At 43.6% G+C, this 19,164-nt stretch overlaps 1 protein-coding gene across 2 annotated transcripts in view; it reads right to left on the bottom strand.

The window, feature by feature from the left end:
- ACTN2 (actinin alpha 2) overlaps positions 1–19,164 on the bottom strand; it is a 104,365-nt gene that overhangs the window by 24,058 nt on the left and 61,143 nt on the right. The gene's annotated exons all lie outside the window — the stretch shown is intronic.

Raw genomic sequence — 19,164 nt, 5'->3', positions numbered from 1 at the left:
AAAAGTTTTCAAGGTCAGAAACATTCAGAGGTGCTTTACCATTGCCTTTCTCTCTATAGTGACCCTAAACTTCTTTAGCAGTCTTCTGTATTCCAACATTGATTAGTGTTCCAAGATCTGACGAGTTCAGGCTAGCTTGAGCCATCCAGGTCAGAGTGGAGAGAAAGTACCTTCTCTTTTAATTTCTCCCTGTTTATCCCACTTTTAGGCATTGATGAATACTAAGGAAGTCTATTTGTGATCTTGCATCCTGGGAACCTTTTCTCACATTATTTTAGATATATAAGGGTGTGGATTTCATTAATGTTTATGCATAAAGATAATGTTGGAATGGTAATACCAGTGTCTGTTCTGGACATGTGAATTCCAGGATCACTTCCCACCATTTGGGGGGGAGGAGGCTACCATCTTAATATTTTAGTATGTCTTCTGTGGCCTTATCAGCTACCAGTCAAGTAGAAATTTAGCAGTTCCATCACATCTCCAGGCCAGAAAAAGTTCCCCTGCTATTTTTTTTATCTGACTAGGGGCTCTTAAAGCACAAGAGGCTCATCAGAAAAAGGGGAGAAATGTCCATATTTGGTATGTTCCTATCTCCTTTAACAGATCTTTCTAATGTTACATGTTCGTGTACTGCAGGACACAGGTGTGTAGGACATATATTTGGGTAGGGCCTCACAGAAGATTTCCACATGTGCAACAGTCCTTGTGCAAGCAAAAGTACTAAAATTAGTCCTAACCAGTGTTCCCTCTAAGCTGAGTTAGCATGAGCTAGCTCACAGATTTTTAGCCTCCAACTCACACCTTTTTGTCTTAGCTCAGGAAAAATGGCCCCAGAGCACAATAATTTATGCAGTAGCTCACAGCTTTAATGCCAGTAGTTCACAAAGTAGAATTTTTGCTCACAGGACTCCACAGCTTAGAGGGAACATTGGTTCTAACTAAAATTAGTCCCATGATAAGTGAAAGTTACTTTATCCCACTTTCATTTATTATTTAATTTATTTATTTTATTCAATTTCTAGCCTGCCCTCCCCGCACAGCAGGACTCAGGGCACAATTTAACTCATTCCGTTTAGGAAAGGATTGTGCATTGTGTGTGTCACACATAGCTAATACTGGGACAGAGTATGTGGCCAGGGAGGAGCAGGGGAGGCCAATCCAGATGAATCTCAGTAATACACCTGGCAAAATATTTTGGTCTTACAAGACCTTTGGAGCTACATCAGATCCCTCAGAGCCCAGATCTCATCTGGTAGAGCATTCCACCAGCATTCCAGGTCTGACTCAGGAAATATCTGGGGAATTTGAAGGTAGAGCCAGGAGCGAGGTTGTTACAAGCACAATTGAACTCCAAAGAGAGTTCTGGCCATCACATTTAAAGGGACTATGCTCCTTTTAAATGCCTTCTCTTCTTTGGAAATAATGGATAATGGTGGCACCTTCTTTTGGGGCTCATAGAATTTGACCCATTGGTCCAATCTTTTTGAAACTTGGAGGGGGGGGTTGAGGAGAGGCACCAGATGCCATGCTGAAAAAGTGGTGCCTCTACCTCAAAAAGCAGCCCCCCAGCCCCAGATACTGACATATCAATCCTCCATTATACACTATGGGGACCAGTAAGGTATAATGGAGTGCTCAGGGACATTCAACGCCCACCCCACATCGCTTTCTGATAACCTTGAAGCAGGGGGGAGGGCCTCCAAACCAGGGGATCTCCTGCCCCAACTGGAGATTGGCAACCCTAGGACCACCAGGCTGGGGCTAAAGCTGAGAAAGCTCTGGTTTGAGTTGAGACCAGACGGATGTTTTTCGGACCAGGAACCACCAGGAGATTATTGTTCATTGAGTGCAATGTTCTTTGGGGGACATATCAGGAGAGTCGATCCTGAAGATATGTTTGTCTCAGACCATGTAGGGATTTGAAGATCAAAACCAAAACCTTCAATCTGATCCAGTATTGAACATGGAGCCAAGGCAGCTGGCAGAGCACCAATTGTATATGGGCTCCAGATAATGTTCCTGTAAGGAGATGCACTGCTGCATTCTGGACCAGTTGATGTTTCCAGTTCAGTCTCAAGGGTACCCTTGTATAGAGTGAGTTACAGTAATCTAGTCTAGAGGTGACCATTGCATGGATCACCATGGCCAAATCAGAGCAAGATAGGAGGGAGACCAATTTCCTTCAGAGCAAGGCATAACACAATGTATTTCTTCTGATACAAATAAAATATTGTGAACTTTCTGTTGTACATGCCATTGCTCCATATACACACTATTGTGTTATTCCATCAAAAATTATATGGAAATGCTACTTGCTGCTGCATTTGTTGCACTATTATTTTCACAAGCAGAATTGTACTAAGTACATTTTCCTTTCTGCTCACACATAACTGTATCCAACCTTTTGTCTGTTGAAAAATCTGGGGAAGTGCCTTTAGATATCATAATAATGGATGCACCTAATGATTTACACCAGGGGTGGCTGAACTTGCTTAACCTTTAGATATCATAATAATGGATGCACCTAATGATTTACACCAGGGGTGGCCTAAGAGCCACATAAAATAAACATCAGATGTTTGAGAGCCGTAAGACACAAACACCAGATATTTTAGAGCCACAAGACAGGAAGGCGGGAGGGAGGGAAAAATCAACTTTAATTTTAAATACATTCTCCAAGCTGGAGTGGTAGGGCTTCAAGAGCCACACCATATATGTGAAAGAGCCACATGTGGCTCCCAAGCCACAGTTTGGCCATCCCTGATTTACACCATCTTTATGGGTTGGATCCAGTCAATTTTCAATTGCAATCAATTCCAAAAACCTTTATTGGCATAACAGGTTGGATCCAGTCTAGGATTTCCATGAGGACAATGGCTTATGCCAGTGGAACTTCTGCCTTGCTCTTCTCATGGCAACCCAAAATGTGCCCCAGGAACAGGATTTGGGGGAACATTTCAAGTTGCCATGGAGGACAGAAACAGTACTTAGATTCTAGTTTATATACTGAACTACTATAAAAATTTTGGCTAGGAGCTAAAGATCTCCTAGGCTCACACTGGTAGTTTAAGTTAGATCAGGAAGATTTATTACTTTTTTTGACAATTTATCCTTGTCACATCAGAAATTGCTTTTGAAATCCTGTTCAGTTTGCCACGTGATTATGGGGGAGGATGTTGTTTAAAAAATCATAATCTATAGTCCTTTAAATTCAGGGAAATAGTTGCACAGTTCTTTGAATCCTGGCCTTTAGGTTGGAAACTGAAGACAAAATTTTGTCCAGACTAGTTTGCTGACAGACAGGGTTTGTGATTCTAGTAAGATCTCTGCTCACTTTTATAAGCATCTCATCATCTGCTACATTTAGCTCTTGGCTGCTACCAGGGTACTCTTTGTTGGCAGTATTCATCACAGACATTGTAATGATCTGAGTCTGGGACTTAGTCTAATATGAGAACACCGTGTTAAATCCAGACCTTGAGTGAAGAGAGAAGATTTTCTTTATTTGGAGAAGTCATTCTCAAGCTTTATCAAAATGAGTCCTGAGTCAACAGGATTTGAGCTTTTAAATGAACAAATGTGCTATCATCATCATCACCACCAGCTTAAATTCTGGGAGTCAGAGTCTATTGACACCCTGAACCATCAACCAGTAAATGAGGAAAGTACAATTTCCCTCAGCTTTATTTTTCACTATCCATATGAACACTGCGTCAGCACCATTTTACTTCTGCATAGTTGAAAAAGGGAGTCTAGCCATGTATTCAGTGTAAATGATGAAGAAAGCATATACAGAAAGTTAGGCCCTAACTAATCTATATACCATTAGCCATGTGTGTGGCCCCCATCTGCAGATATCTAAATCTGAAGATTGAAGCCATATGAATGCTTAAGAGATTTGTCTGCAAACTTGAGGGACCCCCTAGGTTTGCAGAAAAATTCTAAATCATAATAAAAATATATCGGGGAGCTAAATTGCCCCTCAAATAAAAAAAGCATTGTGCGCAGACAACACACTTACCATTAGAGCTCAGAGTGGCCAAACCCGTGCCTGGTTAGTGCAATGGTGGATGCTTGAAGCACCTTCTTGCCCAGCTACAGCAGCAACAGACACCAGGACATGCTCCAGGCTTGGCTGCAGCAGGGGAGCACTCCAGGAGCCACTCAGCTGCCATGAAGGAGCATTCTGGTTGGTGCTCCAGACCGGGTTGCCTTGGCAGAGCATTCTGGGAATTGCTCCAGGCCAGACTGCATGGTGGAGGGCTCTAGGAGAGGCTCTGGGGCTGGCCATGGCAGCAGAGGATGCCAGGAGCTGATCTGGGCTTAGAACAGCTCCCAGGCACTGTTGCTGTCACTGCAAGGTGTAAGATGGGTGCAGGCCCGGTGCTGAAGTTTCCAGCGTCCCAGGCAAGATGTTGCTCCTCCACCCCCACCTAATCAAATTTGTGCGCACACAGCACGCGTACGCTGATGACATCATTATGATGTCACTGCCACACACACCAACTTTGCGAAGGCCATCCGAGCCTTGGGCAGCCTCCACAAAGCGCTTCCCCTACTTGCCCACCTTTGTGAAGGCTGCTCGAGCCTTGGGCAGCCTTTGCAAAGCGCTCTCCCCTGCCTGCTTTTGCGAAGGCTGCTTGAGCCTCGGGCAGCCTTTGCAAAGCACTCCCCCCCACCTGACTTTGTGAAGTCAGCCTCCACAAAGCGCTTCCCCCACCCACCTTTGCAAAGGTGGGGGGAGGCGGGATCAGAGGGGCAGCCACCCATCCTGCCGGAAGGGAGGCGCCCCTATGGGAGCCAGCGCCCTAGGCCATCACCTAGTTCGCCAACTCCCACACGCCGGCCCTGGATGGTTGGTGGAACGTGGTGTGGCTCCCAGTGTCCTCTGATGCTGGGGCTGGCCCCAGAGCCTTTCCTAGGGAAGTTTGGCAGCTGGGAGCCATGCAGGCAGAGCCAGATTAAACCCTGCGGAGGCCCCTAGACAGTTGAAATCTCGGGAGCCCCCCTCACAAATTATCTCCTACTCAACCTATATGCTAATCTAGCCCTGCCTAGCCTTGTACAGTTACCTGCAAAAAACTTCCACTGAACATAGCAGGATTTACTTTAACAGAAATATACGCAAGTCTCATTTGGGGCAGGAGATCACAGGAGCAGAGCTTTGGAACCTCTAAATTTTATTGTGCTCTTTCTTTCTTAACCCCACCCCCCCAAAAAAAAATTGCTTCTGGGCTCCATTGTTCAAACCCCCTTTGAGAATTTTGCTGAACTCTAAGATTGGACAAACTTTTTTCCCCACAAAAAATGAGAAAATAACCAAAACATATAAAGCAGACAGATGGAAGTCTTCATCATGTCACTGTGGCCATATAGGAAAAAGTGATTTAAAAAGGATGCTTCTTGAATTACAGTTGTCATAATAAAACCTTACTCCCATCACCCACATAGTTTTTTATAATAAACACTGTGTGGATGATGGAAGTAAGGTTTTATTATGACAGTTGTGATTCAGGAAGTATTTTAAGGTAGTGGCTTCCGGTTTGGCTTTCATGGAGGATTGACGTGCTTCTCACAGAGGAACAGACCAGTGCCTCTGTTCTGGGCAGAGAAGGTAGTGCCTCTGTTCTGGGCAGAGAAGGTGACCTAAATACCTGCTGCCTGCATCTTCTAGGCAAGAAAATGTCCAAGACATGCTCAGGAAATTCTGAGGGGATTTACTTTGGCTGACAAGGAATCCCAGTGGGGTTCCTTTTTGGCTTTGAAGAGTCCCCGGAGAAGAATTGCATAACAACGTCTACAGAGGGCATCTAGAGTCGTTCATTTGACTTAAATTCATCATGAGCCAAAGCTTCTTTGGGACTAATTAATATCTGATTGGGAAGAGAACTGTGCTTGAAAGGATCATAACTTTTAAAGGTAAAGATTTTTATCATAACTTTTAAAGGTAAAGATTTTTATCTATCACTCTGGGACTAAAATAAGACTTATTTGGAGAAAAAACAATGGTCTGGATATATCTATATTACGTTAAAGTAAAGAAGAAGGAGGAGGGGGTAAATTTGGGACTAAGAAATTAAGAGAACAAAGTTAAAATAGAAGAAAAACAAAAGTCGTTTTGTATACTTGCGGTTAGACAACCCCTTCGGAAACGAAACAGAACTGCAGATCAGCAGGACGTCACAGGAAGTGGCATCATAGAAGTATCGCAAGACTTCTTAACTATAGAGAATGAGGCTTCATGGCAAGAAAGGAAGGAAGTGGCCATTAAGAGAAGGGAAAATGAGGACATTCAATTTCAAACGGTGAGGGATGCATATAAAGCGGTAATGAGGGGCATCCTAATTACATTGAATAATAAAGATAAAAAAGCCAAGGATAAACAAATGAGAGACTTGCAAAATGAGATTGGAAAGAAAGAGAAGGAGCTCAAAAAGAGGCCTGGGAAAAAGAAAATTATAAGGGAGATTACAATATTGCAAAGTCAATTGAGACATTTGTTAAACAAAGAAGTGGAATGGAATTTAAAAAGGCTTCAACAAAAATCTTTTGAAGGAGCGAATAATCCTGGAAAATACCTAGCTTGGCAAATGAAAAGAAAAAGGGAAAATAAATCATTTTGGGTGACAAGGAAATTGTTGACCAGGAAGGAATTAAAAGAGAATTTTATAAATATTATGCCAAGTTGTTTAAAAGTCATATGGTGGACAAGGAAAAAATCGAAGTATATTTACAGAAAATTAATGTAAATCCCTTAACTGAAAATATGGAGAAGGTATTAAATGAATCAATTGGAAAGGAAGAAATAGAGGCGGCAATTAACTCGAAATTGGGAAAAGCTCCCGGTCCAGATGGTTTCACAGCAAAATTTTATAAAGTCCTCATGGAGACATTACCAAAACTTCAAAGATGATGAATACTATAAGAATAGATGGGAAAATACCTAATACTTGGAAAGAAGCAGTAATCTCGTTGATTAGATGCCACGAATGTAAAAAATTAATAGACCAATTTCATTACTTAACAATGATTACAAAATATATACCAGAATATTAGCAGAACGCCTGAAACAGCATTTGAACAATTTTATTAAAGACGGGAAAGCAGGGTTTCTTCCCAGAAGGCAAATTAGAGACAATATTAGAACGGTGACAGATATTATTGAATATTATGAGAAACATCCTGAAAAAGAAGTAGCATTATTTTTTGCAGATGCAGAGAAAGCATTTGATAATGTGCGTTGGGACTTTATGTTTGCAGTGATGGAAAAACTGAGATTGGAAGAAGATTTTGTAAGAATGGTGAAGGCAATATATACTGAACAACAAGCAAGACTTTGTATAAATGCAGATCTGACAGAAAAAAATGATAATCAGTAAAGGTACAAGGTTGCCCTCTATCTCCACATATTTATAATGACTTTAGAGATATTGTTTATGCAAATCCAAGAAGATAAAGAGATAGAGGGACTGAAATTGAAAGGTTTTTCTTACAAATATAGAGCGTTTGCTGATGATGTAATGTTTATAAATGAAAATCCAACTTAAGTTACACCATTGCTGCTTCGTAAGATACAAGAATATGGAGAGCTGGCAGGTTTCTATATAAATAAAGAGAAGTCAAAAATGTTGCGTAAAAATATCTCAAAGACTAAACAAGAAGAACTACAAAATATAACAAAATGTGAAGTGACTTCTAAAGTAAAGTATTTAGGTATAGAAATAACAACAAAAATATTGACTTGTATAAAAACAATTATGAGAAGCTCTGGTGGAAAATTGATGGAAATCTACAAAAATGGAATAAGTTGAACTTGTCTATGTTGGGCAGAATCTCAGCAATTAAAATGAATGTGTTACCAAGAATTATGTTTCTGTTTCAAACTATTCCAATAGTGAAAGATAATAAGCAATTCAATAAATGGCAAAGGAAACTTTCAGAATTTGTATGGGCTGGCAAGAAACCAAGAATTAAAATGAAAATTTTGATAGATGCAAAAGAGAAGGGAGGCTTCCAATTACCAGATTTAAAGCTATACCATGATGCAGTTTGTTTGGTGTGGATTAAGGAATGGATGACATTATTAAACAGAAAATTATTAACATTAGAAGGTCATGGAAATGTTTTTGGCTGGCATGCATACTTGTGTTATGGGAAAAGTAAGATGGATGGCTTCTTTTTACATCATATAAGAAGTAATTTGTTAAAAATTTGGTTGAAATACAAAAAATTTGGGGATGAGAGGAAACCGCTTTGGATTGTGCCAACAGAAGTAATAAAGTTATATTCAGATATCAAAGAGGAGAAATGGTTATCATATAAACAATTGTTAAAAATACACGGAGGTAAGGTGGAACTAAAATCGGTGGAAGAATTGGAATATAAGTATAATTGATTTCAATTGCAACAAATTAAGAGTCTGCTGGAACAGAATATTAAAAATGATGGAATAAGACAAAAACAAACAGAACTTGAAAGAATGCTGTTTGGTGATAACGAAAAATTGATTTCAAGAATTTATAAATTATTGTTGAAATGGTCTACAGAAGATGAAGTAGCAAAATCTCGTGATAAAATGGGCGATTAATATAAAGAAATACAGATGGAACAATGGGAGTACTTATGGAAGAACTCTATGAAGATATCGACGTAATAATATAAAAGAAAACTGTTTTAAAATGCTTTATAGGTGGTATATGACACCTAAGAAACTGTCAGAAATGAACAATCAGGTGTCAGATAGGTGTTGGAAATGTAAAAAACATGAAGGATCTTTCTACCATATGTGGTGGAATTGTGAAATGGCAAAACAATTTTGGCAAATGATTCAGCAAGAGATTGCAAAGATTCTGGGTTATAACATCAAGAAGGCATCAGAAATCTTTTTGTTGGGATTACAAATAGAAAAATTTCCGAAACATGATAGAACGATAATTTGGTACATGCTAGTTTCTGAACTAGCGTGGTTTTTCCCTTATTATGCGTATACAGCAGGGGTGGCCAACGGTAGCTCTCCAGATGTTTTTTGCCTACAACTCTCTTCAGCCCCAGCCATTGGCCATGCTGGCTGGGGCTGATGGGAGTTGTAGGCAAAAAACATCTGGAGAGCTACCGTTGGCCACCCCTGGTATACAGTCTTTATCCAAATACCATAGCTCAACAAGCCTTTAACAACTTTAACCTTTACGCTCTTAGCAGACTCAGCTGCTGTAAGAAAAAATGGCAGAGCTGATGCTGAACTATAACCAGCATAACTCAAGGTCACACAACAATTGTTCTCCAAAAATAGTGGCTTCACACTGCCAAGAAATGAGGACTGGAAAATATGGAGCCATGCTGGCACAGAACATAGAAAGGAACAATGTCTCTCAGAGGGCCAGAGCTAATAACCTGTAAGAGTATCATCAGTGTTTCTCATCTTTAAGAATAATCTCCAGGGAGAAAGACTGATGATTTTTCTAATCCTTGGTATTCTGCAAAAACTACTTTAGGAAATGATAAACATTAGCTTCAGTGAAATTATTTTCTTGTAGGTAAGGACAGACTTCTCATTTATATTTGGTATAGCTCAAAGCTCAAAAGTTTCAGAACTAGTCACTATTCACAATCACATGCAGAGTTATGCTGCTCTAATTGGCTGAATGAATGACTTTTAGAAAGAATGCTATAACTCAGCCAAACTTTAAATTTCCATTGATTTAAATGACTACATCCCTGTAGAGGGTTTTTTCCCTGCGTTGGCTTACAAACTGTAGTAGGAGAAGCGGTTACAGCAGATGTACAATGTCATCCTCCAATAATTCATTCTCAGAACTTTTCCTGTCCACTGTATATTCTTTCTCAAGCCTGATTTGGTATGATTTCTCAAGAAACAATGCTATCCAAGATCATTAGCAAGCCAACTGCACAGGAAGGCGTGTCTTTTAGAAGGTCTCAATCATACTGATGCTATTTATTTGTATTTATTCTGTTAATTTGTAGTCCGCCCTTTCCCATGGTGGACTCAGAGGGGATTCCAACATAGTAAACCATTAAAACTAACAATAAGCAATCTAACTGAGACGACCTAGTCGGGAGGGTGTGGACATCATAGAATTATCGTTAAGAGTACATCGGGACATAGGTGTGGATGCCCGGTCAGGGAATTCCAGTGCTCCTGGGGAGGGGAAAATATGACGGTGGGAGTGGACAGAGATATAAGAGAAGGGGGTGGAGACAAAACAGTGCTTGGCCCCCTTCCAGTCTACTTCCCATCCCAATGGTGACAGTTAGTGGGGCCAAGAGGAATTGCCCACCTCCGTCATTGGTGTTATGCAACGCCAGGTCCGTAAATAATAAGACCGAGATCCTGAGGGAATTCCTGCTTCAGCAGGACGTGGACCTGGCTTGCGTGACTGAGACCTGGTGCGAGAGGGGGAGACGGTGGCTCTCTCCCAGATGACTCCCCCGGGTTACTCGGTCTTTCACCAATCGCGGATTAGTGGGCGGGGGGGAGGGGTGGCTTTATTCATACGGGAGGGTTACTCCTTCTGGGCTCTCCCGGCCCCAAAGATCAAGGGTATTGAATGTGCTGGCCTTGCGTGGGATGTCGGAGAGGGGTTGGCGATCTGGCTGGTGTACCGTCCACCTAATGCACCGGCCAGCGCCTTACCATCCCTGATGGAGGCGGTGGCGGGCTGGGCGTTGGAGTACCCAGGGCTTATGGTCCTGGGTGACTCAATCTCCACGCCGATGACGCGGCCTCCAATCGGGCATTGGACCTGGTGTCTTCCATGGTGACACTAGGACTCTCTCAATTTGTTACGACTCCTACGCACCAGGAGGGGCACAAGTTAGACTTGATCTTTGCGTACGGGATTCGGGTGAACGATATCGCGATAGAGGCGGTGCCATGGTCGGAACACCTAGTCCTCAAGGCCCGTATGGAGACGCTGTCCCAAACCTGTAAGGTCGGAGAGCCTATTTTGGCTCGCCCGCGGAGCCTGATGGACCTGGAACGGTTCCAAATGGCCCTACAGGATCCCTGGCCCACTGGCGGTCCCCTTGACACCCTGGTTGATGCCTGGCAAGATCGGCTATCCAGGGCGATCAACGAGATCGCACCTCGACGTCCTCTGCACCCTCGTGCGAGGCTGGCTCCATGGTACACCTTGGAGTTACGCCGGCTGAAACAAGGGCTCAGACGACTAGAGAGGCAGTGGCGGCGCACTCGTGATGAAGCGACGAGAACATCCTACAGAACGTTTATGAGGTCTTATGAGATGGCAGTCAAGGCCGCGAAGAAAGACTACTTCGCAGCCAGGATTGCGTCTGCAAATTCGCGCCTGGCACAATTGTTTAGAATAATTGGACATCTTACTACATTGCCTCAAGGCAGACCAAATATTAGAGAATTAGAAATAGGCTGCGAGGCTTTTGCGAAATTTTTTGCAGACAAAATCACGTCGCTCCGCCAGGACCTGCCCATCACATTGGATACAGTATACGAACTCGAGGCTCCGTGCCTGTCTTCTGGTTTGGCTCTGGAACACTTTGACCCACTCAGCCTGGAGGAAGTTTACGGAATTCTCTCCTCTGCACGCCCAACAACTTGTGACCTGGATCCTTGCCCCTCTTGGCTAATTAAATCCTGCCAGAGGGAGCTTAGATGTCCTTTACGGGACATCATAAATAGATCCCTCCGGGAGGGGCGTTTTCCAACACCCTTGAAAGAGGCCATGGTCCGCCCCCTCCTGAAAAAAAGCTCAGCAGACCCGGCTGAATTGGCAAACTACCGACCGGTCTCTAATTTACCGTTTTTAGGTAAAATTATTGAGAGGGCAGTGGCGCTGCAGTTGCAGGAATTTCTGGATGACGCTTCCGTCCTAGACCCTTGCCAGTCCGGTCACCTTGGCAGATGACCTCCAACGGTGCCTGGATCGAGGTGGCGTGGCGGTGCTGATGTTGTTAGATCTGTCGGCCGCATTTGACACGGTCGACCACTGGCTACTTACCCGCCGCCTCGCCGACATAGGGGTTAGGGGGTTGGCTTTACAATGGCTCTCCTCCTTCCTCGAAGATCAGGGACAAAGGATGGCAATCGGGGGTGAGCTGTCCCAGAGGCGCACACTAGATTGTGGGGTGCCTCAGGGAGCGGTTCTCTCACCGATGCTATTTAATATCTATATGCGCCCCCTTGCCCAGATTGCCCGGGGGTATGGGCTTGGGTGCCATCAATATGCGGATGACACCCAGCTCTATCTGTTAATGGATGGCCGGCCTGGCTGCGTCCCAGGGAATTTGGACCTGGCATTGCAGGCCGTGGCAACCTGGTTAAGGCTGAGTGGGCTGAAGCTAAATCCAGCGAAGACAGAAGTCCTTTGCGTGGGCCGGGGCGCACTGGGGAGGGAAATACCTCTCCCAGCTTTTGATGGGGCACCGCTGAAAGCGGCGCGCCAGGTCAGGAGCTTGGGAGTTCTACTGGAGCCCTCACTATCAATGGAGGCCCAGATAGCTGCCACTGCTAAGTCAGCCTTTTTCCATTTGAGGCGGGCAAAGCAGCTGGTCCCCTTCCCAGAGCGCCAGGACCTAGCAACAGTGATTCATGCAATGGTCACCTCGAGACTGGATTACTGTAATGCCCTCTACATGGGGCTGCCTCTGTGCCGAATCCGGAGGCTGCAGCTGGTGCAGAACGCAGCGGCTAGGCTGTTATTGGGGCTCCCCAAATGGGAGCACATACAGCCAGGGCTGCGCGGACTGCACTGGCTGCCAGTTATACACTGGATTCATTACAAAGTGCTGGTTATTACCTTTAAAGCCCTATATGGCTGAGGACCTGCCTACCTGAGGGACCGTCTTTCCCCATACGAACCCCAGAGAGCACTGAGGTCAGCAGGGAAAGACCTGTTGACTATCCCAGGGCCGAAGGCTGCAAGACTGCAGAGTACCCACACTCGGGCCTTCTCTGTTGTGGCCCCACACCTGTGGAACCAGCTCCCAGAGGAAGTATGGGCCCTGCGGGACTTCGACCGTTTCCGCAGGGCCTGCAAGACCTTCCTCTTTAGTGAAGCCTTCACCGACTAAACACTGAGAGACTGCTTAAATGATTTTGTTATCAGTCAGAATAGCACCAAGATGTAATTGTATTGTTTTACTATTTTTAGAATTTTAATTAACTTTTATCTACTGTTAAGGTATTGTATCATTTGTTATATTGATTAATGTTGTTAGCCGCCCTGAGCCTGCCTCGGCGGGGAGGGCGGGATATAAATAAAAGGTATTATTATTATTATTATTATTATTATTATTATTATTATTATTATTATTATTATTATTATTATTAACAGATAAAAAGTTAAAACAATCAAACAGTTAAAACAGATTAAAAGATTAAAATAAAACAGTTAAGCCTCAGCTCAGAGTTAGTTCAAGGTAGCATGGATGGTAATTCAGTCATGGAAGGTGCAGACATATCACTTAAGGGATACTTGTCCCAGCCTAGGTGTCCAAAAGTATCAGCTGTATCAGCCCAATATTAGGCAATAAGTGCAGGGAAGCCAATTTAGATGGAATAATAGGATAAGGACATTCACCCGCCTCAGGCATAGACCTGGCGGAGCAGCTCTGTCTTCAGGCCCTCCAAAATGGTAACAAATCCGGTAGGGCCCGCACCTCCACAGGGAACTGATTCCACCAGGTCAGGGCCAGGGCCAAAAAAGCCCTGGATCTGGTCGAGGCAAGCCGGACGTCCCTTGGGCCAGGGATGGTAAGGAAATGGTCGAGTGCAACGACCTCTGGGGCTCATATGGGGAGAGACAGTCCTGCAGGTATGCCAGTCCCAGGTCGTGTAAGGCTTTAAATGTCAATACTAAAACCCTGAAGCGGATCTGGTACTCGATTGGTAGCCAATGCAGACTGCACAGCATCGACTGACTGCTCACCCGTACAGGTGATTCAGTCAGCAATCGTGCTGCCGCATTCTGCACCAGCTGGAGCTTCCAGATCAGCCTCAAGGGCAAGCCTGCGTAGAGAGAGTTACAGTATTCCAACCTGGAAGTGATTGTTGCATGGATCACTGTAGCTAAGTCCTGACGGGCCAGATAGGGTGCCAGTTGTTTGGCCTGCCGAAGATGGTAGAAGGCAGATTGTGCAATAGTTGTGACCTGGGCCTCCATAGAAAGGGAGGCATCCAGTATCACACCCAAGCTCCTTACCTTCTGAGCTGGCACAAGAGATGCGCCATCCAGAGTGGGGAGCCGGATGCCCGATCTTAGCCCCCCACGACTCATGTACAGCCCCCACGACTTTTGTCAGCCTCCAGCAGTCACCATACTACCTCCATGCCAGAGGGCTTTTTTAAAAAAAAAATGGCAATTACTATTGCACTGTATATTGCAATAATGTTCTAGCGATCTGTTACCAGTTTTCATTTTTAAAAGTAAGTCTCTGGCCCTTTTCATTGTCTGCAATGAAAAAGGCAAGACTAGAAAACAATGAAAGCTGAACATTCCGAGGAACCAACGGATTTCAGCCTCGGCCCCAGCCTGGTGGAATCAGCTTTCTCTAGAGATCCAGGCCATCACAAACTTGTTATCTTTCCACAGGGTCTGTAAAATGGAGCTATTCTGCCAGGCCTTTGGTTGAGGCAGCGGCGTCCTACTCCAACAACTGGCCCTATGTGGCTATCCATCTCTCCTGTAATATAAATTTATTTTATTTATTATTTTTGGTTCATATAATATGTGACCAACTTTTTATAATTTTGTTATGATCTGTCAAATTGTTCATATCGCTCTAATTTTAACTGTTGTTGTTATACTTTTTTTAGAATGTTGTGATCCGCCCTGAGCCCATCCTTGGGAAAGGGCGGACTATAAATTGCCTAAAATAAATAAATAAAAAATGATGCCAATAGATCATTAGAATGTTATTACACAAAAGCAATTATTAATTTTTTTAGGGTACAAATTTTTATTAGTTTTAAGTATAAGAAAAGACATAGTAGGGAGATACAGAAGAGAAAAAAGGGGGTACAACAGAGAAATAGGAGAAAAACACAAAATATTTCAGTTACGTTTCTACAACAAAAGAAAATACCAGATTTCTTCTACCTGCAAGTTTTTGAGTTTTAACCAAATATTACCATCAAATTCTACAGTCCTTTTGTAGCTTTTTAATCTTTTAAACAATTCTAATACCTATGGTATAAATCTAAGCTATTTATCTTTGATGCAACAAGGATCAAATCACTTATCAAAAAAAGAAAAGCAAAGAAACAAACAAGAGAACAAAACTGTAGTTTTAAAAATATTAAAAGTAAGCATAAACAGGTAGGATGAATATACACCCTTTAGCTATAAAACTAATTTATTTGCTTCCAACAGGATTTGAAGATAAGAGCACATTACGTTGTCTATGTCAATATAAACTGGTTCCGAAGTTAGAGATCAGGAATAGATCTTTGATATCATATTCTCTTCATTAATGTGAGTTGAACATAACAACTATTTGTGTAAGTTAATTATTAATTAATTATTCAGGAATTATTTAGAAGCTTTTGGAGACACTATCTCCAACTATCATATTACTTTAAGAAAAGGAGGCTTAATAAGCCATAACAACCCCATCCCCATACATATTTATTTTTGCCTAAGGAGAGAATAATGGAATCTCTACAACACAGTCTCTACTGGGTTACTCTGCTTGGATTATAAAGTATAAAACCGCCAGGTTATAAAGTTCCAGCTTCCACTTCAAAATAACATATCATTTCCATTGCGTTGTACCGTTGGTGACCAAATATAAAAACACAGTTTATAATCCCTTCTTTTTAAAGGCTTTCCAAGTTTTGATTTTTTTGAGCAATGTATGGCTTCTCCCCTTAGCATGCTCCTCTGTTTTGCTGGGAACGATAAGGCCCGTCCACTTGTCACTTCCTCTTACAACAGCTTTGATAAGTCATGATTTCTGCTTTTCCTTTGAAACTGCGTATGTCATCTCCATTTCATCCAGCACATTTCCAGGCTGTTGTTTATTAATTTTCCCCAATTCAGTTTGGGGTAGTGGAGAGCCAGTTTGGTGTAGTGGTTAAGTGTGCGGACTCTTATCTGGGAGAACTGGGTTTGATTCCCCACTCCTCCACTTGCACCTGCTAGCATGGCCTTGAGTCAGCCATAGCTCTGGCAGAGGTTGTCCTTGAAAGGGCAGCTGCTGTGAGAGCCCTCTCCAGCCCCACCCACCTCACAGGGTGTCTGTTGTGGGGGAGGAAGGTAAAGGAGATTGTGAGCCGCTCTGAGACTCTTTGGAGTGGAGGGCGGGATATAAATCCAATATCTTCTTCTTCTTCATTCGACAACTCTGTGATCTCTCAGCATTCCTGCTCATGTAGATTTTCAATTTCGCTATACCTCAGAAGAAAATTCTCCATCCGCTTTTCTATTAACTCCACTAATAGACCCATTCCGTGCTTTATAAAAGATATGGTAGCAAAAAAAAATCTTTTTTATCATCCGCTTCATTGTGCCAAGTCATCTTTCCACAGAACTACTCAGTCCAATAACAAAAGTCAATGAATAGCTCAGAGTCCCAGTTAGTTTATCCTCCAGCTCTCCTCCTGCCGTGTGGTTTTCCCTTACATTCCAGTTCAAACCGCATCAATTCCGCTCCCCCATCAGATAAATTTTTCTTAAGAAAATATTCAGCTTTTATTCAGACTGTATTATAATATATTAGTGTTCCAATTGTAGCTTGTTGAATTATAAACCAAATCAATTTGAATATCTGTATTCAGTCCAATTAAAAACACCAGAGAAAGAGATGCCAGTTTTCAACAGTTTATTCTTTTTCTTTTGGAAGCCTCTCTTGTGGGGGAGGGGGAAATCGTCCTCCTCCCCCCTCCTTTTGAACAGTCCAGTTTGGTTTTACGATAGGAATTCCATTAGTCGGTTAGATTGTAAAGTAAACTTACTTGCATGGTAGAGTTTCAGCAATTGCAATAGAAAAGACGCTTAGAAAAGTTGCTAAAACAAAGGAAAAGTTGGGCATTCAGCTCTTGTTGCAATCATGGCGATCGTTGCAGAGGAGCATCAGAGCGACAGGAGACTCGGGCCGGCCACCGCCGTTCTTCCTGGCTCCTGTCAAGCCCCTTACTGTCAGGGGACCCTTGCCTGGGCCCCCTGGGTATACCACAGCTGTGGCACCCCTCCAACCGCCCGATTTGGGGGGCCACTGGAGACAAGCTCTGCGGACCCCACCGAAGAAAAAGCGCTGAAACCTGGAAGTCTCCCAATTATTAATTTTTAAAAGCCTTCACAAAGGATAGGGTGGGGACTGTAGAGAAAGTGGCAGCTGACAGAGGAAACTGTACACAAAACTTCAGAGTGGGTACTCTGTAGATAGTGCAAATGCCTCTGCATTCATGGTGGCATTGAAAGGGAAACGAAATCCTTACCATGTGGATGCAGCCAATGTGAGAGTTTAGCATGTACTGAAATACTTCCTACTCCTCTTCCGGCTAGCCTTTCAAGATGGAGCTTGAAATAAACATCACGCCATCACAAATATTAATAACTGAGATAACACCGAATAGAGATATTTTAGACTGTTTTTAGATTGTTTTTAGATTATGTAAAAATTTAATAGTATATTGTAATTTTATTGAATTGTATAACTGTTTTATTGTTCAATGGCTTTGCCATGCCTGTAAGCCGCCCTGAGCCTGCCTTGACGGGGAGGGCGGGGTATAAATAAAATTTTGTTGTTGTTATTATTATTATTATTATTATTATTACTCCTTTAACCATGTGTATTGCTGAAAAGAACGGGATAGGCAGGATCGGCCCTAGGGTGCATGGCACCCCAGGCAGCATCACTTCCTACCACCACCACCACCCCCGCAAGCTGCGCCTCCTCCTCCTCCCTTCCTCATAATTTTAATGCCTGGGAACCGGCAGTGAAGCTCTGCGCTCTCCAGCTCTTTAAAGGCCACTCCCTCCCTGCTGATCAGTGAGTAAAACCTCACAGAAGGCCAGCAGCTCCTATGCCGGCCCTCAGGCGAGCTTGCGATCAGCACAGGGGCAGTGGCGGCAGGTAGGACAAGTGAGCTGCTGAGAAAGAGCGGCCACTGCCGCCACTTCCTCCCCAATTCCTTCCTGGATCGCATGGAAAGGAAGTGGGCAAGAGGAGGCGGTGGCAGCTCTTTCTCAGCAGCTCGCTTGCTGCTGCCCCCGTGCTGATAGCAAGCACGCCCGAGGGCCAGCATAGGAGCGCCGGCCTCTGGCACGGTTTTACCCACCAATCAGCTGATTGGCAAGGGGGTAACCTTTAAAGAGCCTGGGGAGGGCGGTGCTTCCCCGCCCATTCCCGGGCATTAAAATTGTGAGGAAGAGAGGGAGGGGGAGGCAAATAGGAATTTACCTAGGGGACAGGGGCTGAATTCACACCCCCGCCTTGCCAGCGCCCTAGGCAAATGTCTAGTTGGTGGGCTGGCCTTGGGGATAGGATAGGAAGGGAAAAAAGGAATATAGTAGTGTGGTCAGGGATGGACATGAGCACATTGTGCTGGATCCAATGCTGTGTTTCTGCAGGCACAAGAACTTCTGCCCACACCGCTGAATTTTGGAGCTCCCCGTTTCCTTCAGGAGCCTGAAATGGCTCCTGAACTTCTGCTTCTGGGGGACAGAGGACTCCTAGGAGCAGAATTTTGAGGCTCATTTCATGTTGCCGCAGGAGAGGGCAGCTATGAAAGTTGCACTATACAGGCTGAAGTCCTTGGACCTGCAGAAATGTGGTGTTGAATGTGAGTCTAAAGTAAATACAATATCTGATAGGTTGCTAAGTTAGAAATAAACCCAAAGAGCTTTATTAGTGTGTAAAACGGGTAGCCAAACTTGCTTAACTTATGAGCCACATAGAATAAAATCAGATGTTTGAGAGCCACAAGACTTGGATGTCTGATGTTTGAGAGCTGCAAGGCAGGCAGGAAGGAAGGCAGGCAGGCATATATATAGGGGGGACGAAGAGGTTGAAAGAAAGCAACATTAACTTTAAATGCATTCTACAAGCTGCTGGCTGGCTTGGCTTGGAGAAATATTTAAAGAGAGAAATGCCTTCTCCAAGCCAGCTGATGGGGCGGTAGGGCTTTGAGAGCCACACAATATGTGTAAAAGAGCTGCATGTGGC

This window comes from Heteronotia binoei, chromosome 1 (genome assembly GCF_032191835.1).
Source record: "Heteronotia binoei isolate CCM8104 ecotype False Entrance Well chromosome 1, APGP_CSIRO_Hbin_v1, whole genome shotgun sequence".
In the NCBI taxonomy this organism is placed as follows: Eukaryota; Metazoa; Chordata; class Lepidosauria; order Squamata; family Gekkonidae; genus Heteronotia; species Heteronotia binoei.
This window is presented reverse-complemented; position numbering and strand designations above follow the sequence as displayed.